This window comes from Emys orbicularis, chromosome 1 (assembly GCF_028017835.1).
Source record: "Emys orbicularis isolate rEmyOrb1 chromosome 1, rEmyOrb1.hap1, whole genome shotgun sequence".
NCBI lineage: Eukaryota > Metazoa > Chordata > Testudines > Emydidae > Emys > Emys orbicularis.
The window spans coordinates 85,903,989-85,916,895 of NC_088683.1; positions in this window are offsets into that span (position 1 = coordinate 85,903,989).

Here is a 12,907-nt window from a genome sequence, read left to right on the forward strand (position 1 = left end):
ACTGAGTTTGAATGGTTCAGGATTCACTTGAAACTAGTCAACCAAGGTCCATTTGAAGTCAGACCAGAATTACCAAAATCTCTTTTACAAATTTGGCCCTAGTCTTATGTTTGTAATAAAACCTGAAAGCAGGCAAATTTCTCTGAGTTAAGAGTTTTGTACAGCTCTATTAGACACTTTCTTGTGTTTTGCATGCACATGTATCTGATGCTTTTTTTTTTAATGCTGCCTTTCAAACCCTGCCCCTATCTGTGGTCACCGAGAGAGTTTGGTATCCTACATCCTTCTACCTTACTGTGGTCTTCGTTTTTTTCTGATTTTAAGCCCTCTATGCTTGCTACCCTATGACTGGGGAAAGTTTGATTTCAGTCCAATACCAAAGAAAGCTTGTTCCCAGGTCATATATAATTTAAGTGGATTGAGTTCTTTATTTCCAAGTGCAAGGAAGATTGTTTCATCTTAATAAACTGTCCAAACCTCCACAGACACACCTGAGACATCACAGCAATGCACGAGAGGAGGTTTTAATTTGTCAAAACAGGCCTTCCCTTTCCCAGGTACGAATGATGTGATTCTGTAGATCAGTGGTCTCCAAAGTGGGGTGCGTGCACCCCAAGGAGTGTGCAAGAGGATCCTTGGGGGTGCACAGCAGGAGGAGGGTTTTTTTTGTTTTGTTTTGTTTTTTGCGCTTCGGCGCAGCAGGGGGTGCGTGCTCAAAAACTTTTTACTGATAGGGGTGCGCGATCAAAAAAGTTTGGAGACCATTGCTGTAGATTACTAATAGAACCAACAGAGGGCAGTCTTGTACAAGAGTTCAATTAGACTAGTCTCAAAGCAGATCTATAATTTAGAATTGTATCCTGGAATATTGTGAAAGGAGGGACGGTGGAAGTGTGCATGACTTTTTTTTTTTTTTTTTAATAGCTTTTTCTGAAGTAGACTCATGGCTTTGAAATACTTAAGAAACGAGGAATAACCCATCCATATGTATGCAGCAAGACAGGTATACCTTGCATGTTGAAGATGGAGGGGGTATGAAGAGGGCTGTGGTTTGAATGGGAGTGTGGGTTCTTCTGTTGTGGGCTGAGTGGTGCTAATGGCTGTTGCTAGGGTTGTTTGCCAGTTTTAGCTGATTTGTTTTTTGTAATTTATGCCAAAGGTACTGGAGAGCCATTTTATACTTTTTAAAATGAAGAGTAATCTAATAATCAACACTGTTACTTTGAAAAATGCATTCGGTAGGCAGTGGGCAGGAATCAGGTAGAAGGAGGGGCTCTCATTCCCTGCACCAGAGAAAAGAGGATACTCACTTGATTTCTTTGCTGCCAGGAGTGGATCTGTGGCAAGCAAGTAGCTTGAAGCGTGTAGGGACACACATGCACAAAAAGAGAGGCTTTGAGATGAGTAACACTCCTGATGCTGTTTGTAAGTCAGTGACCCAGCCTTGGGAATGGCTCCCCCCCCCTTCCCCCCAGCATGTAGTGAGTTCAGATAAATGTATTAACTATACATTACAATAAAAGGCAAAGCAGACCTATTGTCAGCCATTACTGTAAAAGACTCCCCCAACTACAAAGACATAAACCCTCCAATTCAGCTCTCCTCCTCCTCCGGAAAGCTTGAATTAGATTGGAGGATGTTTTAAAGTGAACACATCTGGGCTTTGTTGCACCAAGGAGTTTTCATACAAGTTAAGGCCAGAAGGGCCCGTTAGATCTAGTCTGAGCTCCTGTATGTCACAGGCCATTGTCATCCAATTATCCTTGTATTGAGCCAATAAGCAGGGGTGAAAGTAAGGTGGTATGGGCTGGTACGCCGTACCGGTAAAAAGTAGCCGCCAGTACCGGCCCGTACCGCTGACTTAGCGCTTTAATGTCGGTGCCCCTTCTGCGCCCCCGCATCAGCTTTCATTGACTTCTATTTTTAATACAATTTAGAGTCTTAGTTCTACCATATTTAACTATCTTATTTAGAACACCGTGCACAGTAGAAAACAAATGAAAATGGCTTGTACAACAAGCACGATGGGCCTGCAGGTTTGACTTCTATGGTTCTTAGACTAGTAAAAAGTGGGCCACCCAATTTTGATTTGAGGCATAGCATGATATAATTGGGATATTATAATCACATTTTATTGTTTCTCATATAAAAAGGGTGATATCACAAAGGGCCTGTAAAAGGGCACTCACCTCTTGAAGCTTCCAAGCAACTGGATGAGGTATCGCAATCCTTTTCTTGCCCTTAGTGACCCTTGCAGACTGCTGAATGATCTTGGCAGGTCTTCAGTGGTTTGGCTCTCTAGTGAAGTCACACAAATCTAGTCTGGGATATTAAAGAGTCCAGCAAATAAGTCTCTTTGCCCTTGCTAGGTTCTTCAACCAAGCTCTGAGCCCTTTAAATTCAGCCCTTTGTTTGGGCTCCCAAATCAGCCCTGCCCCCTTTTGGAGTTTATGCCACTTTACCTGTGGCCAGTAGGTTCCAACCCAGGAACCCTATACACAGCAGCCACATACTACTCAAATCCAATCAACTTATCAGGACAATATTGACTAGTGAGTTATGAGTTTTCAAATGATACCTCACAAGGCATTCTTGTACGAAGACTGTCATAATAGTGCACAAGGGATGAATACGGGTTCAGATCACATGTGTTTTATGGTTTCTTTTAATTTGCATATGAAGCTTTTGTGACAGCAGTGCAACAGAGGAAATAATGGTGAGTTGGTGTAAGGTGTCGTAGTAACTAGATGGGAATGTATAAGGAAGGGTTAATGTTATGAAATAATGTGGTATTTGAGAGTTGATTTTTGTGGTCAGTTAAGGTTGCAAAAGTCAATACAATCTTGACTTTTTATTCTATTTTATTTTAATTTGGAGGGATTTCCAAGCTGGTGTTTTGTTTTGTTTTTAAATCAATATTGATAGCTTGTCATGTACATTGCTACCAATGTTGATATGTATTGTCCCCTTTAGACCTCATGTCCCACCTCCCACATAGATGCTGTCTTCCCTGTACCACCAAATCCCCCCCCAACAGCTGGAATTATCCCCAAGCACCCACATCTGCACAGCACCACACCTTAACATACTTCACCTCCTAACTCTGCTTCTCAGCACAGGACTTTCAAATCCCTTACCACATTTAGCTTTCAAACATATTCCCTGCTACCATGCCTGTCTCACTGGCTCCCTAGGGTCACTGTGAGGAGTGATGCTGGTCAGACAGGCTGGTGGTGTCAGAGAATAGAAGTAGCTAGCAGAACTTGACTGTTCTATCAGCTAGTTTTTGTGAAGATCAAATATAGGGAATAGTTGTTTTTGTGTTGAAGTTTTAAATTTTTAAATGGCCTTGTCCTTGAGCTATTATGAGAGAGAGATCCCTAGAAATGTGAGCCTCTCAGGAAAAATTTCAAATAGAGCTCATTTTCATAGGTTACTCTGCTAAAGTTAGAAAATTTTGTGGAAAATTCAGTTGATCCATGAAAAGTTAATGTGTTAGATTTGGAAGCTACATTTAGTTATTTACATGTGAAGTAGAAGGATTGTAAGTACAGTTTCTAAGTACAAATCTCAATACCTTAACTATGAAACCACTAAAAAATGTTCATTTTATTCACTCTCTCTCTCTATTTCCTACTCATATAAGCTAAATATCTGGGCTGAAATTTCAGCCAACACTTATCATTTTTAAAATAATTCTAATCTCTATTATATCTGTTAAAGAAATAGCTAGGAATCTTATTTTGGAATGGACAGACATAGGAATTGCCATTCTGGATCAGACCTATGGTCAGACCCAGTGGCCAGCACCAGCTAGTGGTACAAAAACCCTGCAGTGTGGGCAGTTATGGGATAATCTGAGTTTTCTTCAATTAGTTAGAGGTTGGTTTATGCCCTGCAAGTTGTATTGTAGTACTAAATGTCAAGGAGATTGAGGGATAATATAAGGAGGATGACATCACCAGAAATCCCAGCTTCCTCAGTGTCACCAGAAGTCTTGCCTTAACCAGACATCATAGGAAATTATGATATCCCAAAACTGATGTTCTGACCTAAACCTTTGCCCTTCAGATTCTGTCCTAATCCCTTTCTACTCCTGATCCCCTCACTTAGGGAAAACAGGATTTGGTGGATGGATGGAACCCCTAAACCAGTGACTGATAAGTATCACTATCTCTAGAAATTATAAAGACACACAACTAAATGCATTTAAAAAAAAAAAGCTAGAACATAAACACAGTGAAATCTTTTAAAATATGTGCAGAGGCTTGTTAAAATAGATACTTGTAAATCTAAATGATCCTATATGAATAACTGGAGATGGGCCTGGCCCAAGCCATTATGACCTCCCCAAGGGCCCTATGGAGGGAAACCAATAGGATTTGGTGTATGGCCCAGAACCACAAAACCAGACTGACCTATAGTGCCATCCCTACAAATGAAAAAGAACTACAGCTAAAATAACGGGGAAAAAAGCTAAAATGCAAAAGCAGATGTTTTAAAATCCTATGACCTCCACCCAAGGCCCACCTCTTTTAGGGAAGGAAGCCACTAGGATTTAGTTAATGGGCCAGATCCTTTAAGCCAATAACTTACATGTAGTGCCAACCCTAGAAATGATAAAGAGCTGCAACTAAATATATGAGAAAAGGTAAAATGTAAAAAGAAAGATGTGTAGCATATGTGCAAAGGATAAAATACAGAAAAATACATCTAAGTATTAACTAAAATGCCCTAATGTGTGTTCGCACAGAATTGAAGAGAAACAAGCATTGAAAATACAAAACTACATTCTTAGTTGTGGCTGCCCACTGACAAATGAAAAAGAAAACTGCAGACATCTGTTGAGGCAACACATGGGGGAGGGCATGCAAGGTCATGTGCCCCCCTCAATCTGCTGCTTGGGTTGCACAGACAGAGCATGCTCAATAACACTGCTGAAGACAGCTGCCCTCACTCTGCCTCTCCCCCCCCCCCCCCGCATACCCCCCTCCCAGCAAGAGCACTGGTCATCTGACTGTTGCTCAAACTGTCCCAAACTCCTGAGAAAAGTTTCTTGAAGAAGCAATTGATTTCACTCTGAGAGGGACTTTATCAGTGATCATCAGGTAGCAGTTTTCCATTGTAACTCAGACACCTGTTAAAACTAGTTTTTATAAAGCACAGAGAAAATATATTACTTTCTGAATCACTGGTAGCAAGGCTTCCCAGGTCACCTTCCTATCAGACCCTGCTCCCAATTCCCCCTCTTTTCCCCATGTTTTACACCCAGCTTTGATAACATTAATGTAGACAAACCCCAAAGTATGCAGACACTCATATTTATTTTTTCAAAATAATGTTATAGTAAAAACTTTAAAAGAAATTAACTGAGAAATATACATTATGTATTTACTGTTAACTTTTTATCAGAGAGACAGTATTCAACTCGTGAGTAAAGAGATGAGTTGAGTAAATTATGAGACAAAATGCACACTTTGCTTAAACTATTCTTGGTAAAAGGATTTGATAACATTTTTGCTTGTTCTTATCACAAAGTATCTCCAATTCTGCTAACAAACTAACTCTTTCAGAATGTACATTTTAGTATTTGTAAGACTGTAAACACAAACAAAAGACTTTCTGTAAGATTCAGCACATCAAATGCTTTAGCAGTAAATATTTTGCTTATGTAGCAAACTACATACAGAAAACAAAAAGCATGAATCTCTTTTGCATAGGTCTACACTGCAGGTGAAGGTATGATTGTAGCAAGGGTAGACAGAACAGTGCCAGGGTTAATCTAGCCAGCACAGGTAACAATAGTAGTGGAGACATGGTAGCGCATGCTAGCAATCTGAGTTTAAGCCGTCCATGGAGCCTGGCTATATACTCAGTTGCTTACTAGCCTGTGATAAAGCCTGTGTCACTATGCCTACTACTGTTTATCTATGCTGGCTAAACTAAAGCTAGCATGGGGTCCGCCTACCCTTGCTACAATCACAGTTTCACTTGCAGTTTACACATAAGGAGTTGATACTTATTTTCTGTTTGTAGTTTGCTACATGAGCAAAATATTTAGAGCTAAAGCAGGTAAAATATGCTGAATCTTGCTACAATCACACCCTCGCACTGTAGCCATAGCCTAAGGGTGTGCAATCCAAGGTGTGACTGCAACTGGGGTAGGCAGGCCTGCGCTAGCTTGGCTAAAAATAGCATTGTAGAGGTGGCAGTGTGGGCTTCAGCAAACTGAGTTTGCAGCTAGATTCCAGGAGGGTTTGTACAGCCCACACCACAACTACAGTTTAGCAGTGCTAGCATAGGTAAAACTAGCACAAGTATGTCTACTGAGGTGTGGTCTTGGATTGTGCTATACACATACCCCCAGATACAAACATATACACACTGCTGCAAACTAAATGTACGTAATGGTCGATAGTTAACTATTTTAAAATGAAAACAAATTGCTCACACGACTGATCTTCAGAAAAAGCTGCCTTGCTTGCTTTCTTACTTCTTCTAGTTTGTCAAAAGGTCTGATTGCAAGAGTGCATCTAACCATTGTGCCTACAACCAAGTTATAGCCCATAGTTGGTGAGCAAGGCACACATGTTTGCAGACTACCTTGTCCCACCCACCCATTCCTTCTCTTTATTCAAAGTATAGAAAACTGGAGTTTATGGAAAAGTTAAGGCATATATAGATTTTACCTAACAGGGCTTTGCCAATTTTGCAAATACAGACAGGGACCACATGAACATCAGATGTAATCAGCACAAATCACACAAATAGAAGCACAGAAAGTTAGACATACACATGCAGAGGAACACAAAGAAGCCACTTCCAAACTTTTTTTTTTTTACACAATTATTAAAAATATATAAAGCACCCCCACATGTATGCAAAGCCAATGTACTTGCTGAGTGCGAGAGAAAGTGAATGGAGCAGGTTAATAAAGTCACCAGACTGCAAGGCAAGCTAGACAATGTCACAAGCCTTCTGAGCCAATAAGAAAGCAGGTCAGTCAAGTCCATTGAAGAGTTTGTTACCCTAGAGTCACATCTTCAGGATACACAGGAGTAGTTGCACAAAGAGCTGTGCCAGAAGCGGAGGAAGAGGAGAGCACCAAGAAGCAGCAAAAGTGGGGGGGGGGGGGGGGGGAGGGTGGTAAAACCATGAGGTCCACCTTGTAACTGCGAATCAGTTGCCCAGCTCTGGTGATGGAAGAACAAAAATGTGGAGAAGAGAAAGTGGTGAAAGGACATAGTGGAGCTGAAAGGGGAGGTCTTACTCATATAACAATGTGGGTGGAAGAAGAATAGATGGGGGTTCAGTTAAATGAAACCCTAAAAGCTTGAACCAAGGTGATTCTGACCTTAGTAACTGGAAACCTCAAGAGGAGGTTAAATATTGTCATGGTCATTCTCCGTGCTGATGGGGGTTATGCGTATTTTGGAAAACTCCCAAAGAGTAGTGAAACAGCTTTATACAAATTTAATCAGAGTCACAGCCTGACCTTGCTGACTTACTTCACAGGTAGCCCAAGGACTGGATGTTCAAAATATACAGAAAGTACAAATTATGACATGCCAAGTGTGATGGGTTGGATCACAGAAACCCCTTGGGGCTGCCAACTGATGTGCCAAGACTACTTCTGCCCCTGCTTTCCCTGCCAGCTCGGGACTCCAGCAGCCTGTCTTGTTGAGCCAGACATGCCCGCCTGCTCCAACACAGACCCAGGGTCTGAACCACGTGCCCCAAAGCTGCAGACTTAACGGAAAGCAACGTAAGAAGGGTTCCTGTCTTTAACACTCAGATGCCCAACTCCCAATGGGGTCCAAACCCCAAATAAATCCATATTACCCTGTATAAAGCCTATACAGGGTAAACTCATAAATTGTCCACCCTCTATAACACTGATAGAGAGTTATGCACAGCTGTTTGCCCCTCCCCCCCCAGAATTAATACATACTCAGGGTTAATTAATGAGTAAAAAGTGTTTTTATTAAATACAGAAAGTAGGATTTAAGTGGTTCCAAGTAGTAACAGACAGAACAAAGTGAATTACCAAGCAAAATAAAATAAAACATGCAAGTCTAAGGCCTGGTCTACACTAACCCCCAAATTCGAACTAAGGTACGCAACTTCAGCTACGTGAATAACGTAGCTGAAGTCGACGTACCTTAGTTCGAACTTACCACGGTTCAGACGCGGTCCACATGCGGCAGGCAGGCTCCCCGTCGACTCCGCGGTACTCCTCTCGCCGAGCTGGAGTACCGCAGTCGACGGCGAGCGCTTCCGGGATCGATTTATCGTGTCCAGACCAGACGCGATAAATCGAACCCGGAACTTCGATTGTCAGCCGTCGAACTACCGCGGTAGTGTAGACCTGGTCTAAGCCTAGTACAGTAATAAAACTGAATACAGATAAAATCTCACCCTCAGAGATCAGGTTTCAGAGTAGCAGCCGTGTTAGTCTGTATCCGCAAAAATAACAGGAGTACTTGTGGCACCTTAGAGACTAACAAATTTATTAGAGCATAAGCTTTCGTGGGCTACAACCCACTTCTTCGGATGCATATATGTTTCATTAAGTTTCTTTCACAGACTGGATGCCTTCCTAGTCTGGGCACAATCCTTTCCCCTGGTACAGCCCTTGTTCCAGCTCAGGTGGTAGCTAGGGGATTTCTCATGATGGCTGCCCCATTTGTTCTGTTCCACCGACTTATATATCTTTTGCATAAGGCGGGAATCCTTTGTGCCTCTGGGTTCCCACCCCTCCTTCTCAATTTAATTGCACCAGGTTAAAGATGGATTCCAGTTAAGGTGACATGATCACATGTCACTGTAAGACTTCATTACCCACTTGCCAGCACATGCATATACAGGAAGACTTACAAGTAAATCAGAGCCATCTACAGTCAATTGTCCTGGTTAATGGGAGCCATTATGATTCCAAACCACCATTAATGGCCCATACTTTGCATAACTACAATAGGACCTCAGAGTTATATTTCATATTTCTAGTTTCAGATACAAGAGTGATACATTTATACAAATAAGATGACCACACTCAGTAGATTATAAGCTCTGTAATGATACCTTACAAGAGACCTTCTGCATGAAGCGTATTTTAGTTACATTATATTCATACTCATCAGCATGCTTTCATAAAATCATACAGAGCACAACGTCACACCAAGAACCCTTGAAGACCACATGTGTTGTATGAAGTGCACCGGACATAGTGTTGGCCAAGCTTTGATCACATTGTGGATGCCAAGATGGGGGCTATCAATAAAGATTTACAAGACCTTTTCCTGTCAGAAGTGCCCCCTTGGCTGGAGAATTTGACAAAAAGAGGACCATAGAGCCTAACTTTGGGTATAGAAAGACTCTGGGGATGGGGAGAGGTCACTGAATGACTGGCCTCTTTAAGAGGGAGGGGGGTCCAGTGCACCTGGGCTGATTATCTGCTCCCCAACTGAGCAAAAGGGAAGGCACCTGGGCCTTACAAAGGAGAAGACAGCTGTAGGTAACCAATGTCTGCGGACACTGCAGGGACTAAGAAGGCTCCTGCAGTGCCTTGAGTCAGGAGGGGAAAGATCCTAGTTTTACCTCTGGAGAAGGCCAAGCCCTAGGCAAGAAGTGCTGGGAGAAAAGGAAAACAGACCCTGGGGGGTCAGCTGAGTAGAAACTGGGAGGAAGCCCTTGTGAGTTTTCTTTCGTAAGGCTTTGTGTAGGACTTAATAAATTGGACCCCAGAAGAGGAATGTTTTAAATATCTTGGCAATGTGGACTTTTTAAGGGTTCCTGAGTAAAGGGAAAACTGAGACTAGCCTCACCAGAGCCATATTTAGCCAGAAGGGAGCACTAGAGGGCAGGCATGGCCTTTGACAACATAATAAAGAATAAGTCCATATCAAATTAGGAACTCTATCTCAAGCTGTCATACATGGAGTCAGGGTGTCTGGGATAGGAGTAAAAGTGAACTAACAGTAAGATTTTTTGTTTTACTTCCTTTACAGTACTGCACATTCATTGGTATAATAAACATAGCTAAAGACAAAGCATAACAAAACAGTAACTGGTGCAGAACAGGGTAACTTACATATTATTTTAACCTTTAACTTAAAAAACAGGCAGCAGGGTACTCACCTTCTGACAATCCCAGTACAAGTCTGTGGAAGCAGGGGAGGTGGAAGTATTTATATAAAGGTTCTAAATAGATACAGGAGGTGTTATAAACTTGTTAATGACAAAGAATTCACATTTTACCAATGCCGTATGTGGATTAGGATACCCAATGGGTGGGAAACCTGCAGCTAGACCAGGGCTGCTCACTAAGCAGCCATGACTTGCACTCTGAACAGAGCCTGCAGTGACTTACTATTCAGGCATGCTGCACTGACTCATCCTTCAAGCAGAGCCTGCTGCAACTCAGCACTCAGGGGTACTGCAGCAGCCTATCCCTGGGCAGGACCTGGATCAGATGACCCCCAGGCACTGGTATTTCTCTGACCATGCCAGAGCTGCAAGTTAGTCTGCACAACAGCATTTCTTGGCCAGGAACCCTCCTGTTTTCTCACAGTGTCACAGACTTCTATGGTGTCCAGCCTGCCCTTGATCCAGTTCCTGCCCAGGCCTTGCCTGCTTCAGCCTTTCCTGTGCCCTCCTCTGACAGTTCATGCCCTCTTACTGACCCACTCCAGCCCTGTAGCTGCCTCCTGACCCCCAGAGTGACTCCTATCAGGCTTTGACCTTTGCCCTGTGTTTGGGCTCTGACTACCATCCTGAATTGGCTCTTCTATGAACTCTGATCTCGGTTCTGTCCCACAGTCTGTCCCCAACCTTGGGTTTCAGCTGCCCTCAGCTCAGTCCCACCTCTACAACCAGCTCCAACTCTTTACCTGTTCTTGACTATAGCTCTAACCACCAGAACTGACTGCTTCAAATGCAGACCTTGACACCCATCTGTTTTCATTTAGACATTTTCAGGCTATCAACAACAAAAACTCCTCTGACGAGAGATCTGTCCAAAAGATCAAAGTGATACAATAATGCTCTTTAGTCATGGATTCAGCTCCCGCTGGGAGCCTCGCCACTCTTAAATTTCAGCTATGTTGTCTCTTACTGAGGTCATCCAAATGTGAGGATAGTCATTTTGTCTTTCAGCACAGGTGGTACAGTACCCTCAAGGCCAAAGCTACGAGGCTCGGGATCTATCATTTTGAACTCCAGCTTTTGTACTTATCTAAATACTGGCCCAGATCTTCAGCTCTGGACAAGGAGCACAGCACAACTGAGGAAGGGACTGCACAGGTGTCCTTTTTGAACTCCCAACTCTGGACTGACTGTGTGCTGGTTTAGTCCTCTGCTCTAGTGTATGTCATGCTGATGGACACAAGGGGTTGTAAGAGCAGCAAAGGATCTCTGGGGTTCAAACAAGTGTTTACCACTTTCTCCTTCTCCAGCTACAAGGAAGGTGCTGTGGGTACTGGAAAGCATCTTACCTGATTCTCCCAGGGCCAGTTCTGCTTGATTTAGCAGTACAGCATAGCTGTAGTTTGACTTCTACATTGGGGGGGCGGGGGGGACAGCTCCAGTCAGGCCAATGGAGCCACGTGTGTGGGGGAGCAAATTCCATGCTTTCCCAAGGCTTGCAGTTTGGGAGGGGCAATGTCTCCCCTAAACTACACCTTGCAGTACAGAGCTGCTGACACTCTGGGTCAGAGAGTCTATTCTTGGCTCCCTTTCAGACACAGAGACTCCTGGGAATTTGGCACCTAAATACCTTTGTGTAGCTGTGCCAACATCCTGCATGGTGTCCAGCCTCTGTCTCAAAAAGTTCATTTAATAGTTTACTGTCCTTCAGCTCTTTCCCAGGATAAAAACTGTTCCGCAGCAGAAGATGCTGCAGTTTCTTTGGACCTAGATTGATGTGGCCTGAAATTCTACTGTGCCTCAGGCATCTTTCCAGATAAATTATACCTTTATGAATAAATTTGATTTGGCAAGTGAGCTCAGAGAAAAAAATGAGTGATAAAAATCCACAATGCATGACATAGCCCAGAGCAGTCAGAAAAGATATTCTACTAAAACACATGTATGTGCTCACATGCATATTGTTTTTAAAAATCTCACTTATTTTTGTTATTGTTCAGGGATCTCAAGTTTGTTTGTTTTCTAGTTCATCTTTAAAAAATACAACAATGACAATGTCACTTCAACAACAGGTCTGAATTTGGCAGCACCCGTCACATAGGCACCGACTTCTGCTCCCACCAGTGGGTGCGCGACCCCCTCTGCCCCCTGCCCTGCCCTGCCCCTCCTACCCCTGTCCTGCCCCAACTCCGCCCCCTCCCTTCCCCTATTCCAACTCCGCCCCAAATCCCCACCCCAGCCCCGCCTCTTCCCCACCTCCTCCCGAGCGTGCCATGTTCCCACTCCTCCACCACCCTCCCAGCACGCTGCCAAACGGCTGGGTGGGAAGCGCTGGGAGGTAGGCAGAGGAGCGGGGATGCAACGCGCTCGGGGGGGGGGAGGAGGAGAGCTTGACTGCCAGTGCAGGCAGAGCATCCACTAATTTTTCCCCATGGATGCTCCAGCCCCAGAGCACCCACAGAGTCAGCGCATATGATTCGTCCAGTCAGCCTGGGCGCCCCCTGGAGTCGTGCCTCTATGCCGCTCAATATAGAGCCCTGCCGACCCGCCACCCCCTCAGTTCCTTCTTGCCAGCTACTCTGACAGAGGGGTAGGAGGGTGAGTATTGGAATGGACATGAACAACACATCTCGAAGAGCAACAGTTACGAGAATGTGAGTGACCGTTTTTTCTTCTTCGAGTGCTTGTTCATGTTCATTCCAATCAGGTGACTCCCAGCCCTAAGTTCTGGAGGCGGGGTCAGAGTTCAGATGACTGGAGCACT